The sequence below is a fragment of the Tympanuchus pallidicinctus genome, unplaced genomic scaffold, assembly GCF_026119805.1.
Source record: "Tympanuchus pallidicinctus isolate F22 unplaced genomic scaffold, pur_lepc_1.0 scaffold1, whole genome shotgun sequence".
NCBI classification, from domain to species: Eukaryota; Metazoa; Chordata; class Aves; order Galliformes; family Phasianidae; genus Tympanuchus; species Tympanuchus pallidicinctus.
Genome location: NW_026294618.1, coordinates 56,595,088 through 56,612,639, shown reverse-complemented (window position 1 = coordinate 56,612,639; position 17,552 = coordinate 56,595,088). Strand labels below are relative to the sequence as shown.

The window sequence follows — 17,552 nt, the reverse complement described above, 5'->3', positions numbered from 1 at the left end:
CCACTAGAAAGTGAGTGCTTGGAGAAGATGGGGAAAGGATGGAGAAATGACCTCACGTTCTATTATAAGAATAGGTGCTGAAGCAAGTGATTTGTCCTCTCTTGAGAAGGTGAGATGTCCTTTAATGAATCTATTCCTGCACTCTTCTGCTCAAGTGCAAGGAAAGGAAGAAGATAAGTTAAACCCTTTCAAAATGTCTTGAAGTCTGTGACTGTGGACACAATTCAAAGATGCAAGTTCTAGTGGACTTAAACATTTGTCTCATTTCCTGCACAAAATACCTAAAAAAAATGGGAATACAAGTATAAAGATACAAAGCACCACTGCTGGCATTGTTTTTCCAGACAAGACAACCCATCTCGGTTCAGTGCAGTTTTGCCAGATGTAAAAACCATGTGGATGTGGGCATTTGCCATTTTCTGTTCATTCCTCTCAAAAAACAACAGACAGAGAGGTAGGTATCTCTCAGATAGCCTACATCTGTGTTTTCCTTCACAGGGATTTTTGGTCCTTATTGTAGTAAGCCTTATGCAAAAAAGTTCTTTATATTTCAAATGTATCTCCACCCAATTTAGTGTAAGTACCTTTCTACTCGAAATCCCAATTCAATCTTCTTCCACATTTTTTGCACTTTTTACTCATCATCTATGTTTATTACTTTGATTTTCTATCACAATATACTCAGTAAAATAAATCTATTGAATTTTCAATCTGGGGTAAGATAGATCAAGAAGGAAAATATTCTTCAAACTGAAAGTGCAGTTTGGAGAGTGAATGACAAATGTTAACAAAACATCCTTGTCATTATAAGTGGAAGCAGGGTACTGAAAATAAACCCAAACAGACTTCTTGTTGGTAAAAATCATATTGTTGTAAAAACTGAAAACCTCTGTCAATATTATTTCTACAGATCTTAATAGTCTGCAGCATCTGAAGAAAATATCCATTCTCAAGAATGAGAGAGAAAAGAGAAAAAAGAAAAGAGAAAAGAGAGAGAAAAGAAAAAAAAAGAGAAAAAAAAAGAAAGAAAAGGAGTTTTTCCTGGTTTTATTTCCTTGCATTAACTACTGGCTTGGATGACACTAAGTTCACCTGCAGTTAATTCTCAATTGGTACCTCAGTAAATTTTATTAAATCACTAAGTCCACTTCAGTTTGTTTTTTCTGTGCTTTTTTGTGCTTTTTTTCCTTCCCATTGTCAATCATTCTTACTATTCTTAATTTAATTGTTCCTACTCAAAAACAACTTCCAGCAGTCAATTGCTGTGCAGGCATGACCTCTGAACTGATTGCTGTCATCTTTGAAGAAGCAAATGCTGAAGCTCTCTGGCATCAGCATTTTGAGACCAAAACACGCCGAGGCAACAATCGCATATAAGTCAATGTGGCAACAAGTACTTAAGAAGCTAATAGTTTGTTATCTGCTTGAAGATTCTCAGTCACTCTCAGCTACCAAAAACTTCATCTTCTACCTTCATGTAATTATGCATGATTTTTCTAAAATGAAATATTTTGCCTATGATCAGAGCAAACTCAATAACATTTTCATTTCACTTCAGTTAAAATTCAAGTAGATTTTTGAAGTTAAGGGATACCTGCTGTTTCAGTTTGATTCTGGCAGAAAAATAACCAGGGGAACATAATGTTATAGTTTGGCTTTCCCCTATTGAGACAAGATTGATAAAGACATTAAGGTGTCACTAGTGCTATCTGTCTGAAAAATATTCAAAAGCAATGCTGACAGATGAATTTGCAAGCTGCTACCCAGATATTAGTCTATACAGCACAGGAAAATCTTGTAACAAAAATCTTTACTTGCTGTTCATTCTGTTCAGTTTCTTCCTCCAGCTGTACATCAGAAATTGAAACTTTGGCTATCAAATACAGGAAGGTATCTCAAGGCAAACTGGATAGGTTTATGATTAAAGGCTAATTAAAAGGTTGGTTATCTGTGCTGAGAACAGCTGGAAAGTTCAGCCTGGAGATAAAACAGTTACAAGTTTGAATGTAGAAGCTATTTTTTCTAACGCTGAACATTAAAAGTGTAGGATGCAGAAATTTGCAAAGGTGGAAACAAGAGTTTGTGTCCAGATTTTGCAGCATTCACTTCTTCTCATGTATACTGATGGACCTCTGTAAGCCATTGAATAATAGCAGCTGCTTCTAACCAGAGAAAAAATGACAAAATGAGAAATTCGTAGCAAGCAAGTTGCTAAGACACTTTAGCAGTATCACAGAATAACTATCACTGACTTAAATCACACTTTGCAGTTTTAATAGAATATAAAACATGCTGTGACATATTTACTATACAAACATCAGACAACTGATGAAGCACTCAGACTTGTCTTAAAAAGCAACATTTACTGATGTTGTTCCTAGTACTGGGTTGTCCCGGTTCAATTCTCTTTTATTTATTCTCAGAATTTGTATTTAACCCTAAATATAAACTTCATATCTCCAGAGAAATGACAGTAGAATACCTCTCCTCCTTAAAAGTAGTAAGAAGGAGACTTTGGTGAGTGCTGTCCTGGTTTTGTTTCACTGTCTTTTTCTGTCCACTTCTTTATGGATGTGTTATTTATGTTCTTTGCATCTGATGTATTTTCCCTGGCATTAATTTCAGAGTGACCTATGTATATGGTATATTTACATAATATTTAACAACCTTAAATATTTAATAGCTTAAGTATAAGAATTAAACCTTCTTAAAATGGACTTGGGATAACTATGTGTGTACAAGGGTCCACAACACAAGTCAGTTTTTGATTTACATCTGACTTAGATTTTATATTTCACATTCCTGTGAAATTTTGTTTATTTCTTTTTACTTTCCATAAAGATCTAACCATTAAAGGAATAAAATGACTAGTAACTTTATTTTTATATAAGCTGACTAAATACATATTAATTGCCGTCTGAAATATTTTTCTATACTAAATACGTGGCTTTGACTCAATAAAACATTTAAGCATGTTTTTAAGCCATAACAAAGCACTGTGGGCCAAGACTTCATTCCAAGTACTCATTAAAGGCAAAGGCAAAGCTCTCTCTGATTTCAAGGAAATAGATTTTTAATTTGTAGAAAACTGTAAAATTGATTAGTTGATTAATATATATGTTTACATAGTCTCTGTGAGTCCAAACCCAAAAGCTACTCTGCATGTATAAAGTTCCAGTCATGAACTCTGAGTAAATCAAACCATCTCCTTAATCAGTAGTATCTATTCTATTATCTTGAGAAGTTAATGTTACTACTGTATGGTTTAGTCATTATATGATCTAAAATAAACAGCTCTGCTATATAAAAGTTGGTATTTTTAAGGAGACAGATATGAGAACACATACCCATACCAACATGGACCACTCCTGAAAGCACACATCTCATCATGCAGAATATGCAAACATGCTTCAGAAGATGACCCACACAGTATGACCCAGACCAGCACTAGAACTACAGATTGTGTCTTGACACTCCCTATATTTTGCCACTCCCTATATTTTACCCTGCATCTTGTCGTTTTGGAGACACTATTGGAACAGACTGTGAAAAGAAATTTAATAAAAGAGAGAGCAAAACAGAACAACTCAGTAGACTGTCTCATTTCTGAGATCTTTCTTGGGAAGATCTCAGAAGAATGGAAATGGAGCAGGAAACTTGTTATGCTGAGATAATACTTTTTCTGAAATGATAAAATGAATAAACTATTAATAAACCGTAAATATAAATAAACTATAAATTAACTACAGGCCAGTGAGTCCCACCTCTGTGCTGGGGAAGATCATGGAACAGATCCTCCTGGACGACATGCTTGATCACATGAGGAATGAGCGTGTGAACCAAGATCCAAGCCAGCATGGCTTCACCAGGGGAAGGTCATGCTTAACCAATCTGGTGGCCTTCCATGATGGAGTGACGGCACTGGTGGATAAGGGAAAGGCGACCACTGTCATTTACCTGGACATGAGCAAGGCCTTTGACATGATCCCCCACCGCATTCTTATCTCCAGTTTGGAGGGATGTGGATTTGATGGGTGGACCACTCGATGGATAAGAAAGTGGTTGAAAGGCTGCAGACAGAGGGTGGTGATTAATGGTTCTATGTCCAGGTCGAGGCCAGTAATGAGTGGCGTCCCCCTGGGATCTGTCTTGACACCACTGTTCTTTAACATCTTTATCAATGACATTGATGATGGAATTGAGTGCATCCTCAGCAAGTTTGCTGATGACACCATGCTGAGTGGTGTGGTTGATATGGTGGAAGGAAGGGATGCCATTCAGAGAGACCTCAACAGGCTTGAAAGGTGGGCCAGGTGATTCTAACAAGGTTCAACACAGCAAAGTACAAGGTTTTGTACTTGAGCTGGAGGAATTCCAGGCATCTATACAGACTGGAAGGAGCGGTCCTTGAGAGCAGCTCTGCAGAGAAGGACCTGGGGGTCTTGATGGATGAAAAGCTTAACGTGAGCCAGTAGTGTGTTCTTGCAGCTTGGATAGCAAATGGTATCCTGGGCTCCATTAGAAGACGAGTGGCCCCCTCTACTCTGCTCTTATGAGGCCCCATCTGGAGTACTGTGCCCAGTTCTGGAGCCCCCAGTACTAGAAAGCTGTTGGAGAGGGTCGAGAGGAGAGCCACAGAGATGATCAGGGGACTGGAGCACTTCCCCTATGAAGACAGGCTGAGGGAGTTGGGCTTGTTCAGCCTGGACAAAAGAAGGCTATAGGGTGACCTCAAGGGGAATCAACTCTTTGAAAGGGTTGATAACTGCAGGACAGTGGGAAATGGTTTGAAATTGAGGGAGGGAAGATTTAGGCTGGATGTCGGGGAAAATTCTTTACAGAGAGAGTGGTGAGGTGCTGGAACAGGCTGCCCAGAGAGGTTGTGGATGCCCCATCCCTATAGGTGTTCAAGGTCAGATTGTATAGGGCCCTGGGCAGCCTGGTCTAGTATTAAATGGGGAGGTTGTTGGCCTTGCATGTGGCAAGGGTTTGGAGATTCATAATCCTTGAGGTCCCCTCCAACCCGGGCCATTCTGTAATTCTGTGACATGCCTTAAAATGTGTCTAAAACCAATGAAAGTCATTTTGCACTCTATTGTAAATCAGGCATTCATGTGATGACTTAAGCTATTCTTTTTTTTCCCAGTATACTAATGATTTCTCCTAATGATCTGTATATATGCTTCATCTGTTTTCTTTTACCTCTGCCTTAAATTACTTTAGCCTTTTTACCCTGTTCCATCAAGTATCTCATTCTACAGGCAATTATTCAATTTACTTTTAGCACTTTTTGAGCACTCCCACAGTTACATGCTTTTTGTGTTGTTTTTTTATTTATTGTGCATATGTTGCTCCTTATTTATTTCCCTGGAGACTACAACAGATTCAAAGAGTTCAGTAAGACTATTTGATAGAGTAAATTGTCAGCTACAAAACACTATTTTTCAATGCAGTATCTACCATTACTGTAGCATTTTCATCAGCAGTGAATGGAAGCCTGCAAGATACAGTTGCAAAAATATGCACCAGAGGAGATGACCCACTGTCACTTTTGCCACTGCTGAAATGCACCACTCACTGCCTCACTGTGCTCACATCTACTGTTTGGTATCCATAAACTGATGAATGTCAATGGTACCTTTTTTTTTCTGCATAGAGAAATTCAGTGACACATCTTTGCTTCACATGGAAGCAGCTGACATGCACTTCCATGCCAGGCACCATTTTGTCAGACAGCCCCTCTGCTGCCATCTGTCACACAGCAACAAAATGTTTCAGAATATTGGTGGGAAGGTTCAGTTTCTACTGCCACTAATATCTGCCTCTAATATAACAAGCCAATATAATAAAACAAAACAAGTGGCATTATTTTTGGAATAGCCCTAGTATATAATGAAATGTCAACCTGCCAAGGCCAGGTTGGATGGAGCCCTGGGCAGCCTGTTCTAGTATTAAATGTAGAAGCTGGTGGCCCTGCCTGTGGTGGGGAGGCTGGAGATTCATGATCCTTGAGGTTCTTTCCAACCTGGGCCATTCTGTGATTCTGTGTGATTCAAGGAACAGAACTATGGACTTCGTTTGTAACATGCATTTTAATACCATTTCCAAAAGCATTGTTAGAAGAACATAATAAATTTATCAAATTTTTCACAATAAAGTTGATTCACAATTAGAATGTAAGAGAAAGTGACTCTCATTTAAAGGAACATTTGTTTGTTTTTAACAGGTACAAATATATTATGTCTGGAGGTACTGATAGAGAATTGTACTGATTGTATAGTACACTGGGGGAATGGCGTCCAAGATTTTTGAACGCTTCTAATCCTCTACTAAAGAGGCATTTCATTCTTCTCAAATATCTCCAGACAGATTCTTCTCTTATTTGATACTACAGATAGTACAGCACTTGTTTCTTCTAATGCAGACAACAGCTTCAATTAACCTGTCTTTCAACAGATTCTTCATGTCAAACTTTGGTAGAAATGGGCTCATAGAATCTTCGAATCTTCTGAAGCTATGAGATAAACTGGGATCAGATACAGGACTAGAGGAATGGAGAAGAATCAGAGCTTTTAGGAAAGTTATAACTCAATAGAAATAAACATCTACAGATTTCTGGAGTAAAAAATGCGTAGGTGCAGTTTGAATTGTCTGCAAATACACTGAATTTCAAGTCATCTGCAGATTGCACTGGTATAAGAACATAAGTGAAGAAAATCAGCTCTATCTTTCCAGGGTGATCACAATGTTTGGTCATCCATCTTACAACAAATGTCAAGAATGTCAATACTTGGATGACTCTGTTTGAAAACTGCCTAAGATTATAACCTTGAGAAGCCTAGAGATCAGTTCCCTGAAATGGTCTGTCTAAAGTCTTAAGAGCTTTTGAATCAGCTAAGTACTTACTTGTTCTAGGAATGAATTAGAGAAATTGAGTCTTCAAAGTCTGTAGCTACTTAACAACGGAAAAGGATTTGGGAATGATTCATTAAACTTATCCTTTAGTTTGCCTTATATTTGGTGTGTACATAGATAATAAAGACTGGGACATTCTCAGTGAAGTGGATGGAACTTTGCATTAAAAGCACTTGACTAATTCAAAAAGTGGTTACATAAGTCAGAAAATGAGATAGTTGTCATTATTATTATTGTTGTTGTTGTAGTTGCTTTATCAGTAAGTCAACAAACATATTAATTTGAAAACAAACAAAGCAATCACACTGAAGACAGGAAAAAACTGAGAGAATATTTTGTTTTCATATGCGTAGCTTTTTCTCACAATTTCATTTTCTAAGTGAAAACAAATGAAACAAAATTGCAAGCAACTCCAGAGTGAAAATCTTTTCCCTCTCAGTTTCTGAGTTCTTCCATAAAGGACTTTTCCTTTCTCTACATCTCATCATTTTGTTTCTTAACACAAACAAAAGTCTTTCTTGTCAGTTTAAAAAACAGACATTCACACAGGAAAACTACATCCTTATATTAAAAATAGCCATAAGTGTCCAACATTTTCAGATATACTTTGTACATCATGAGAAAAAAAATAAGTAATAACAAGACCCTTTTTCTTTCTGCTAATCTTTGAAAGGCAGCTCTCCCCATACAGGTGTCTAGATGCCCTCAACATATTGCATCTGTTATCTTTGATATCTTAGTACAGACTCCTGTGGAGACATTCTCTTAATTGCGAGTCAGAGAAGCTCTTGGAAACTTGACTGTCTCTTTTATTTTATCTAATGTGACAGGCTCATTTGTCCTAAATACTTCACTTTGCAACCCTCAGACACATCCTCTAGCAGTATCGTATAACATGTGTCACTCTTTCCCTACTAATATCCAATTAGGCAGTCATCCATTTTTTGCTACTGCCTTCTTTAATCAGTAAGTTATATGCAGAGATGAAGAAGTTGTATTTTACCTATCTCCTTGTCAATGCAGATTTATTCCTCAGAGTGTATTTTCTAGCATTATATTTATTTAACTTGGATTACTACAGATTTTCAAAATAAAGTTTGAACCAAATAATATGAACAGCTTGGATTACACCATTTGAGAATTATATGAACTGTAAACAATGCCAAGCATATCAATAAACAGGAAACAACATTTGCAATGTACATACGGAAATAAATGTGTGTGGTGCTCCACAATCAAATATAGTTCTTAGATTTAAAGATTGGTTAAATAGGTTCTAGTAGAACTCTAACAGGTCTTCAGAAAAAAAAATGATATATCTGCTAATGGGAACCAAGTGAGAGGAAAAACAGAGATGGACATAATTTACATTACCTATAAATTTATGCCACTACATATTTGATTTTTTTCTATTTTTAAGAGTCAGTTACAGCATGGAATATGCGTATTCTTCAATGAAAAGTCCAACCTCATCTAAAAAAGTAGGCCTGAGCTTGACCAGCCAGACCTTAAGTGGTTCCACCATAGATCCACCAAAGGACTCTCCTGCACAGTGGATGTGATCAAATTCAACTTCCTGTTCTGTCCCTGGGTCGTGAAGACTCCTACTAACTGTATCAATTAAAGCCAGCAATAGTAGTATCTTTTCTTTATGTTGTCACCTGCTCCCTAGATCTGGGGACAATCAAACCAAAATTACTTCATACAAATCACTGAGCAACTGTCAGATGACAGAAAAATAAAATCACCACCAACTTACATAAAAAATGTTCATGATCAAGAGGGAAAAGAAGCAGTGGGTGACCAGCTCAAATAAGCTCATGTCAGAGAACACAATCAGTACCGCCTCTACTGACTCAAAGAAGGGCACAAATGAAACGAGAACAGCTGTTTTGTGATAAGACAAAGAGCAGTGAGTGAAATAGATTGATGACATCCTAAGCATTCTACATACTAATACTAAGGTGTGACTATACCAAATCAAAGCATTCACTTGGTGAACTCCAGGCATAAGACAGGTGGATTTAGTATTAATTTGGCTTGTAAATTAACAGGAAAATTGATGCAATTTCCAATTAGGCATGCCTATAGAAATAAAAAACTTAATTATATAATAAAATGTATATACTAGAAGTTTCATTATTAAAAAAATATATTCATTCCACCACTTTCTACTTAGTTCTTCAAAGAAGAAATGAAATAAATGCTACACAAAAGATAAACATCAGTTTCTGTTAACAAATATCATAACTTCACACACTGTTCTCATTTGTAACAAGGTCAAATTGCAACAGATGAAGAAGACTTCCTATAAAATGGAATAGACAAAGTCAATGACCTGTGTGTCAGAACTGTTTACTCTCATAGCCCTCAATCTCACTAAGAACATCTATGCTAGTTATTCAACAGAAGGCTTTTTGCTGTTAGATGCCAAATGAGAATCAGTTGGCAAAATTCTTAACCCCAACACTGACATGGTCTTGTTGTCCTTTAAGATCAGCAAGTCCAACCTAACCTACAGAGTTCTTTCATTAAAGCATGCCCCCTTCTGCCATGTCCACTAGTCCCTTAAATATCTCCTGAATACAGACTCCCACATCTTCTCATGCTTGAGCACTCTCTCTGTTAATGAATTTTTCCTAATATCCTATCTAACCTTTCCCAGCACAATTTGAGAACATATTTTTATACTAATTGTCTTTTCTAATAAAGTTTTGGCTTTGATTTTAGCTATTTATAAAGCATTTTATGACTCCATTAGAAAAACATCCTTCTGTAAAGAATGAATAAATATGAAATGAAATAAATATTATCTTTCAAAAAGTTAATATGCAAGACATTTCAAAATAAGAAACAAAAAACCTCAAAAGAAAACTATTTTCATGGGTATATTTTAATAGGTCTTGTTGAGTAGCATACTTGGATGTATTATACTTATGTCTTTTCTTTTTTATTTTCTTGAGGTCTGAACGGAAGAGATTTTTTGTTACACCCGATACTAAGTTGGAGAGGGCAGAGTAGCTGTGCATTGTTATTCTTACTGCATATTAGCTTCAAGGAGACAAATCTTTCCTTTTTTTTTTAGAATGATCTTTTTTTGTCATTTCATATTGTTAGCAGAGGAACTACATGCTGTCTTGAAGAAATTTCTTACATTTCTTTTGTTCCCTCTCACTCATTCTCTCCTGCGTATCAAAGGTCACAGGCTCATAACATTTTTGGACATCTGATGGACTCCATCAAAAATCTTTCTTGTTATTATTCTGATATAAAATTAATCTTTTTTTCATTCAGGTGGAGAGGTGTTTCTTACAGATGTAACAGATTAAATGAATGGTGAAAATAGGTTAAGGAGGATATTTTTGGAGATTTATTAAATACAAGATGATTCATATGACAATTTCTTTAAATTCTCTGTAAAAATCTTCCTGGAGATGTGGCTTAAGATAAATATCATTTTGACTTTTTAAAATGGTAGTTTAGAGTCTGTAGGGTGAATCTAGAACTTCAGGTGATGATAAGAGATTTGGGATTTCTCAAGTATTAAATTTAAATTAAACAGATTGTAAATAAGAATGATTAGTTTATTCCAGTAAATTCTGAAATAGAATCTTAGCTGATGCATCTTTCATGAAATTGCTAAAAGCTTAAAGAGAACTGATGACTGACATTGCTGAAGAACTCTAGATTATACTCTCTAAACTGACTGAAAATGGCCGTAGAAAGATGTCCTGCCAAGGTACAGAAATAGGACAGCCTACATGGATCATGTCAGCATGGAAGCAGACAGTCTAGAGCAGTTTTTGACCACATTCAAGAGCAGACAGGAATATACAGCTCCTTTTTCTGAAGATGTGTTACCATAACTGAGGGGTTCTTTGCTCAACACCTCTTGCATCTTGGGCACAAATTAACATTCATACACAGCAGCACAGGCTCATATCCCACCCCCTTAGAGCAGAGGTCTATCTGTGCACATCCCAAGTAGATGGGTCCTTAGAAACTTGCAGGCACAGTTCAAAATGCTTGAAAATATTTTCAAGGTTATGCCAGGAAACAAAAGGATTTATGTGCCAAGAAAAATCTAAAGCTCTACAAACAGGGAAGGACAGCCAAGCTGGTCTCATTTTGTGAGCCAATTCAAAGCTTCACCTTCTGACCCAGGTGTAAACTAGTTCTCGGTCCACCTCAGAATTCAGACACAGCATGCAGATAATTTGTTTTGGACTCTATAGCTGGAAAGCTATGGCATTTTGGATTAGGTATTTACATTGTAGGTTTACTTTACAATTTTATTCATAAAAGCCCTGCAGTTCAAATAACTGGTTACTGAATAGCTTGCAAGGATAATTTTAAATTGTTCGTGGGGTTTTTCTGTGTTCTTGCTTTAAAAAAAAAAAAAAAAAGTTTGATGTTTAGACATGATTTTCAGTAATATATTGGTTTATATTGCTAGAAATTCCAACTGCTCACACTACCAAAAGCACATATTTGGAAATAATTGGAGGTTTTAACTAATATTATCTTCAATTTTTTTCTTTTTTTTTTTGCTTTTGATTGCCCACACAAGTTGTACTTGTAAGCTGGAAAGATCCAAAGGCACTTCTATTTGCTCCCTGTTGACAAGCACTGGGAAAGGGGAAAAGGGAAGACATAGTCACACAAATTATAACTTTATTTCAAAAACCACTATGCTTTTATCTGATACCTTAAATGAGTTTTTTCTTTAACCAGATCCATTTTATCTGAATCTGATGAAAACCTGGGATTTGTAATTTCTTTGAAACTTGCCCAGTACTGATGTGTGGTCTAGGTAAGTTCAGATGCTCCTTGCCTTGGGCTATACGAGATGTTCATTGTCACAGGGTTCTCATGTACATCCTAATACAGACGACACATAGTCCTCCACAGTACCAACAAATTTGAAACAACCTCAGACATTTCATCAGTTTCCTTTGTATTCTGCTGGTATTGTCCCTCTCTGACATTGTCCCTACATATTTTTATATATACCAATAGCCAAAGTTACTTATAATCACAAAAATCTAACTATTCTTGCCTTGTCACTCTTATCCTCTGACTGAGGTGTATAATTTTTCGTGTGGCCTTAATAGCAGTAAATATGGAGCAATCTCAGAATATATGTTTAATCATGCTGAAGATAAGGATGAGGGCAGTGAGGTGGGACAAGATAGGAGCTCTTTATTCATAAAGATTTCTTTCTAAAAAAAAAGCTCAGCCTAATATAATTACTATTGTTTGTGAAGAAAAAGAGACTATTGGTAACAGCACATTCTGTGTAACTCTACATAAACTCACTAGTTATAGCTTATATGATGGACTATAAAACACAGATTAAAACATTCCTCTCTGCCCAGGAAGAGCTGGATGGAGGAAATCATCTCTCTTTCAAGCGGTACTACCCTATCACAGATCTGCACTCCTCTATGTTTGAATCTGCTCCAGTTTTCTGAGACTCTGTTGCTCCTGCATGGCTATGAATTCCATCCTAGATCATCTGCCAATACATATAAAGTCAGCCTTCAGCTCATGAGAAATCACTGAGACAGGAAAAACGTGTTTACCCATAGTGGCTCATCACTTTCTCCAGCACTATGCTGTTTAGAGAGATGGTTCAGTTTAGCCAAATCTCTCATGAGTAAATCTCAAAGCTAGCTAAGAAAATGGAGGAGAGAACAAAATTCAGATTTTAATAGGAGTTGAACTCTTGAATGACTGAGCTTCTTCTGCAAGAGGACAAACTAGTTTGTAAAGTAATTGCCACATGATCAAAATAAATTAACAAATAAACGAAGCTAGTAATTAGTAATCTGACCAGGTTTCTGCCAATATTTCAGCAAGTGTTACAGAACTTAGCCTACACTGTTTAAACAGACCACTGTCATTAATGTTTCTACAGAGATTGAGAAGAAATCTAACCAATGTTTAATCATGACTTATAAAGAAAAACAGATGAGATCAAAAATAAGAATCAAAGTATGTTTTTCAAGAAACATCTTATATGTAGTGAGGAATTAATTAGGAAGGGATTCTTGGTATTTTACCTTAGACATCACATAAGAGGGTATGCACATTTGCATACCTGAATTGCTGACCACAGACGGGCCATTATAATCATTTGTATTGACACAAAACTTTGACTTTATAGATATCAGAGTTTGATGTGTTGGTTTTATGTTAGTGATCAGTACTCCTCCAGAGATTATAGCCACTCTACAGGGACTTCTTTATAACAAATCAATAAAAGAAACATTAGAGATTTTATAGTAATGTAGTAAGTCAAATATCAAATGGTTTAGCAGAGACACTCCAAAAGATAAAAAGTTCTCAATAAGTGATTTTTGGGAACTCATTTCATGGAAAATCTATAGCATTTACCCTGTAGTATATTCAGCTACCACATAAGGCTAACTGTCTGAAGGTAACATGATTGTCTAGTTGTGTTCCTTGCAGTGTCACAAAAGTAGAAGATTTCTACTTGAAATGGAAATCTGCAGATCACTGTTCATGTGAATTTTTCAGATGCTGTTTCATGCATATCTAACATCTCTCTGAACTTCATGTCTTGCTCAGGAGTGTAGAAAGAAGCACAGATACCTTCATAGCTGTGTGACTCCACAAATACTGTAATTGCTTTTAGTCCAGGTTATCCCAGCTACCACAGGGAAGATTCAGTGATCTGAAATAAAGTCATACTATCCATTAACCCTGTATTTAAATACATTTCAGCATCCCAAATTGAACTGAGATGTCGTAATTCAGATCATAAAATTAATTAAGAAGAAATATGAAAAGAACAGTAAAAGTAGGAAGGGAAACAGCGACATATGGATTTTTCAGTTCCTTGTCCAACAATTTTTATAGAAGTTATAAATCTCTTTCTTCTTTTCCTATGCTGCGGTGTAGTTTATCTGTGAGAGCTGATCCATAAGTAATGCCTCCTATTTTTTTATGTTGGTCCATGATATCTGAGGCAGATGGTAGTGGCATGGCAGTAGATGTTGAACCTTTACATCAATATTTCATTACATTTTATTGCCATGTGAAAAAGAAGCAGAGGGGCAACCTGACAGAATATAGACTGACATGGAAGTGCATATGAAGTAAAGGTCTGTCATTGAATTCTTCCATGCAGAAAAAGATGACACAGTGACATTCATAGACACTTGCTGAACACTTATACAGAACAAATAGTGGGTGTGGGCATCTCCACTGGTGAAGATTTTCACAAGCCTCCCCTCTCCTCTCCTCTCCTCTCCTCCCCTCCCCTCCCCTCTCCTCTCCTCTCCTCTCCTCTCCTCTCCTCTCCTCTCCTCTCCTCTCCTCTCCTCTCCTCTCCTCTCCTCTCCTCTCCTCTCCTCTCCTCTCCTCTCCTCTCCTCTCCTCTCCTCTCCTCTCCTCTCTTTTCTTTCCTGCCCTTTCTAGCCTGGTTTCATATTGTGTAGGGAAAGGTATCCACCAAATTTTCCTCCCCATTTGCATGGATGTTCCATGTTTGCTATCCATTGACCCAAAATGAGCAGCAAAAACAAACATGCAAAAAAACAACAACAAAAAAACCTTCCAGGAATACAGTACTGGAGTTAATATTAAACCTCATGCTACTTAATAATATAGTAATAAGTCTATCTTTAATACCTGAATATTACCAATAGTCTTCTTCAGAGATCTAGAGGGATTACTTAGATGGCTATATAATTTCTGTACTTAGCAGAACTATTGTTAAGTAAAACATCAGCTACTGCTCTCTCTATTAAAGACAAAACATTATGCAACTCTTCACATCAAAAGATACAGTCTGATTTGTCTTATGAGTCATGACTCACATAGCTTGCTTTCTCTTAAGCAATAATTTGATCTCCAAGCGTGAGGAAGTTTTTGTATTTCAGTCAGTAAACAATTGCTCTTAAAAAACATTCCAACTGTTTATTTGTACAATCTGTCCTTCAGCAGATCCTTAGTAGGATGCATAAAAGATGTAACTCTAATGGCAAAGTGTCTAAAAACTGACAAAACATTACATTTGATCATGTATGATGAGTGAACTAAGGAAGTACATAGTTTTGAAAGCTGATACAGCATCTAATTGAAATGACTGTCTTTAACATTTTTTCTTTCTAGCTAACTGGTTGCTATCACTGCAGTAAAAATTTTCTTCCTTAAATTATAGGGATCAGATTTCCAATAAAAACATGAGTAAAGCATAATTTGAATGAAGGAAAAATAAAACATTTTGTTCAGTCTTAAGAGTGGTTACATCTTTCCCTTGGGATGAATGCTATGCTATCATTTTTTTTCCTAAAAAATATCAAAAATAAAATCAATATCAGTGCTGAGGCCTTGATTGGTGGGCTGACCAAGTGGACACTTTTAGAGTAGCAAACAAGATATTATTTCTTGCTTAGGATAACTTGGTTGTGATTAAGAAGGCTGTTAAAAAACAAACAAACAAACGAAAGAAAAAAACCTTGAAATATTACACAAAGATTATACTATAACGGAGAAAAAAATAAAATAAAAAAAAAAAAACAGATTGCAGGTTTATAACCTTTAAAACTAAGAACTGTAGCAACAACTTTGGATATCCACTCATTAGAAAAGAAAAATAAATTTCCACATAGTGGATAGAGCAATGCAATTTTGACAGGTCTCTAAATCGCCAGCTAGATTCTGAAACAATGTAGCAAATATTTTATCTTTTTAATAAATAAATAAGTGAATGAAAGATTGAATGAATGAATGAATGGATAGAATGGTTTTTCAGGACCTTTAATTTCCTTGGATCAGGCTGTGTTTGCAGACTTTTATGCTACAGGATGCCCTTAAGCCAGTCACAGGACCAGAGTCAAGTGTCTTCTGTCAGCTGAGGAAGACAGGCATACAACCTGCAACAAAACATGTTCTAATCCAGTGCAGAACTTTAGTTTGCACTGGATAAATAAATAAACCTATTTAGAAAAAGTTCATGACATAGACTATTCAAATACATCTAGCTCAAATATAAAGTAACTGCATAAATAAGTAATGGAGGAAGAAATACGTTGCCAATCAAATCTAAATTGCTGCTTGAAATCTAGATCCGGTGTCTAAAATGTTTATTTGAGGCTTTGACTTCTAATCTACAGCCAATGTGAAGTGGATTCCTGGTGCCTGGCCAGTTTCTAATGGACAGGTGGCAACTACCCAAGAAAAGAAGGTAACCACAATTGGCACCCTGGTGAGGAGTCATAGCAGTGGTACAAAGACTGAATCAGTTGAAAGAAAAAGTGATCTCCTCACCCCCTTCAGACAGTTCAACTAAAGCTGTCCAGAAACAAATAGGCAAAGCATTGTGGAAGAAGACTGTATTATGATTGTCCTGCCTTCCTTCCTGTTTGTGAGTAAAACAGGAGACTTGCTTTTCCAAGGCTTTCAATCTCATACCTTTCATGATTTGAGAAATGTTTCTCCGTCCCCCCTTACCAGGTTTCCCTGCTGAGACAGTGAGTGTTGCCAGTCACATGCTCCACCTCTAGATCAAAACCAGGTGGTACAACAAACTGTGTTTAAACTTTGACCCTCAGTTCCACTCTGTTGAACAGCTTTTACTTGATATAAAAACAAGGGGAAAAAAAAAAAAAAAAAGAGAAGAGAAGAAAAGGAGGGGGAAAATTTTAGGGGAGAGGGTGTTGCTGGTAGCAAATGTTCTTCACTTGCCAGATAACTCATTACTGAACCCCAAACTCAGATATTTCTGTAGTGTGAACCTCCTCCCAGAACACTGGTTGTAAATGGAGATTGAATTTGTCATTCAGATTCCAACACTGAATTTTCTTTCTTCTTTCCTTTTTAAACAACAACCAAAAAAAATTAAAAACAAAACCCAAAACAAAACAAAACAAAACAAAACAAAAAACCATAAAGAACAAGGTAAAAAGAAATTGATAAATCTGTCTAGCTACTATGAAGAAACAAAATGATTGCTGTGCAGTGTCACAGTTAGCAGTGCCTCAGATACAACTGAAACAGCATTGAAAAATATCCAAACAGGAACCTTTAATGTCTGACTTCATAGGTCACACACCCCATGCTATGTGTTCTTTCTGTGAATCTCTCAGCTAAGTACTTCCAGCTAGAATAGTTCAAATACAGAGAATCGGAAAAATCAACAAAAACTAAACAACAACAAGATATTTGGAGGTCAGGTTTTGGTTTGGGATTTTTTTCGGGGGAGGTTGTTTTTGTTTGTTTGTTCGTTTGTTTGTTTGCTTTGTTGGGTTACGGGATTTGATCATTTGACTTTTTTTAAGAACATAGAACCACAGGAAACTGTTTCAAGGTGACTGAAATGTTCAGAAACAAGTAAGAGCTCTGAGTTTCTGTTGTGGTTATTTTTACTTTTTTTCCTCACTCTTTAAACAATTACATTCCTGGCAGGCTTTTAATGTTTTGTACTTAATAGATTTCTGTAATCTTTCTGGATTAAAAAGACAACACAGGAAAATGGCAGCCTACAACACTGCAAAAACCATCAAGCAGATATTGGTACAAGAAGACTCCATGACTTCTGGGAACTTATCTATCAATGACAATAGTGTGGAGAAAAAAAAAAATCAAAATCTGGGCCACAAATTTTT

General features: G+C 36.4%; 1 long non-coding RNA gene across 1 annotated transcript; it reads right to left on the bottom strand.

Moving 5' to 3' along the window:
- Positions 1–12,948: 12,948 nt before the first annotated feature.
- On the bottom strand, positions 12,949–16,451 carry LOC128076855 (uncharacterized). The gene is made up of 3 exons (XR_008204690.1): positions 16,360–16,451; positions 15,704–15,821; positions 12,949–13,615 (listed from the first exon to the last, which is right to left on the bottom strand). It is a non-coding gene; the product is annotated as an uncharacterized LOC128076855 (long non-coding RNA).
- Positions 16,452–17,552: the final 1,101 nt, after the last annotated feature.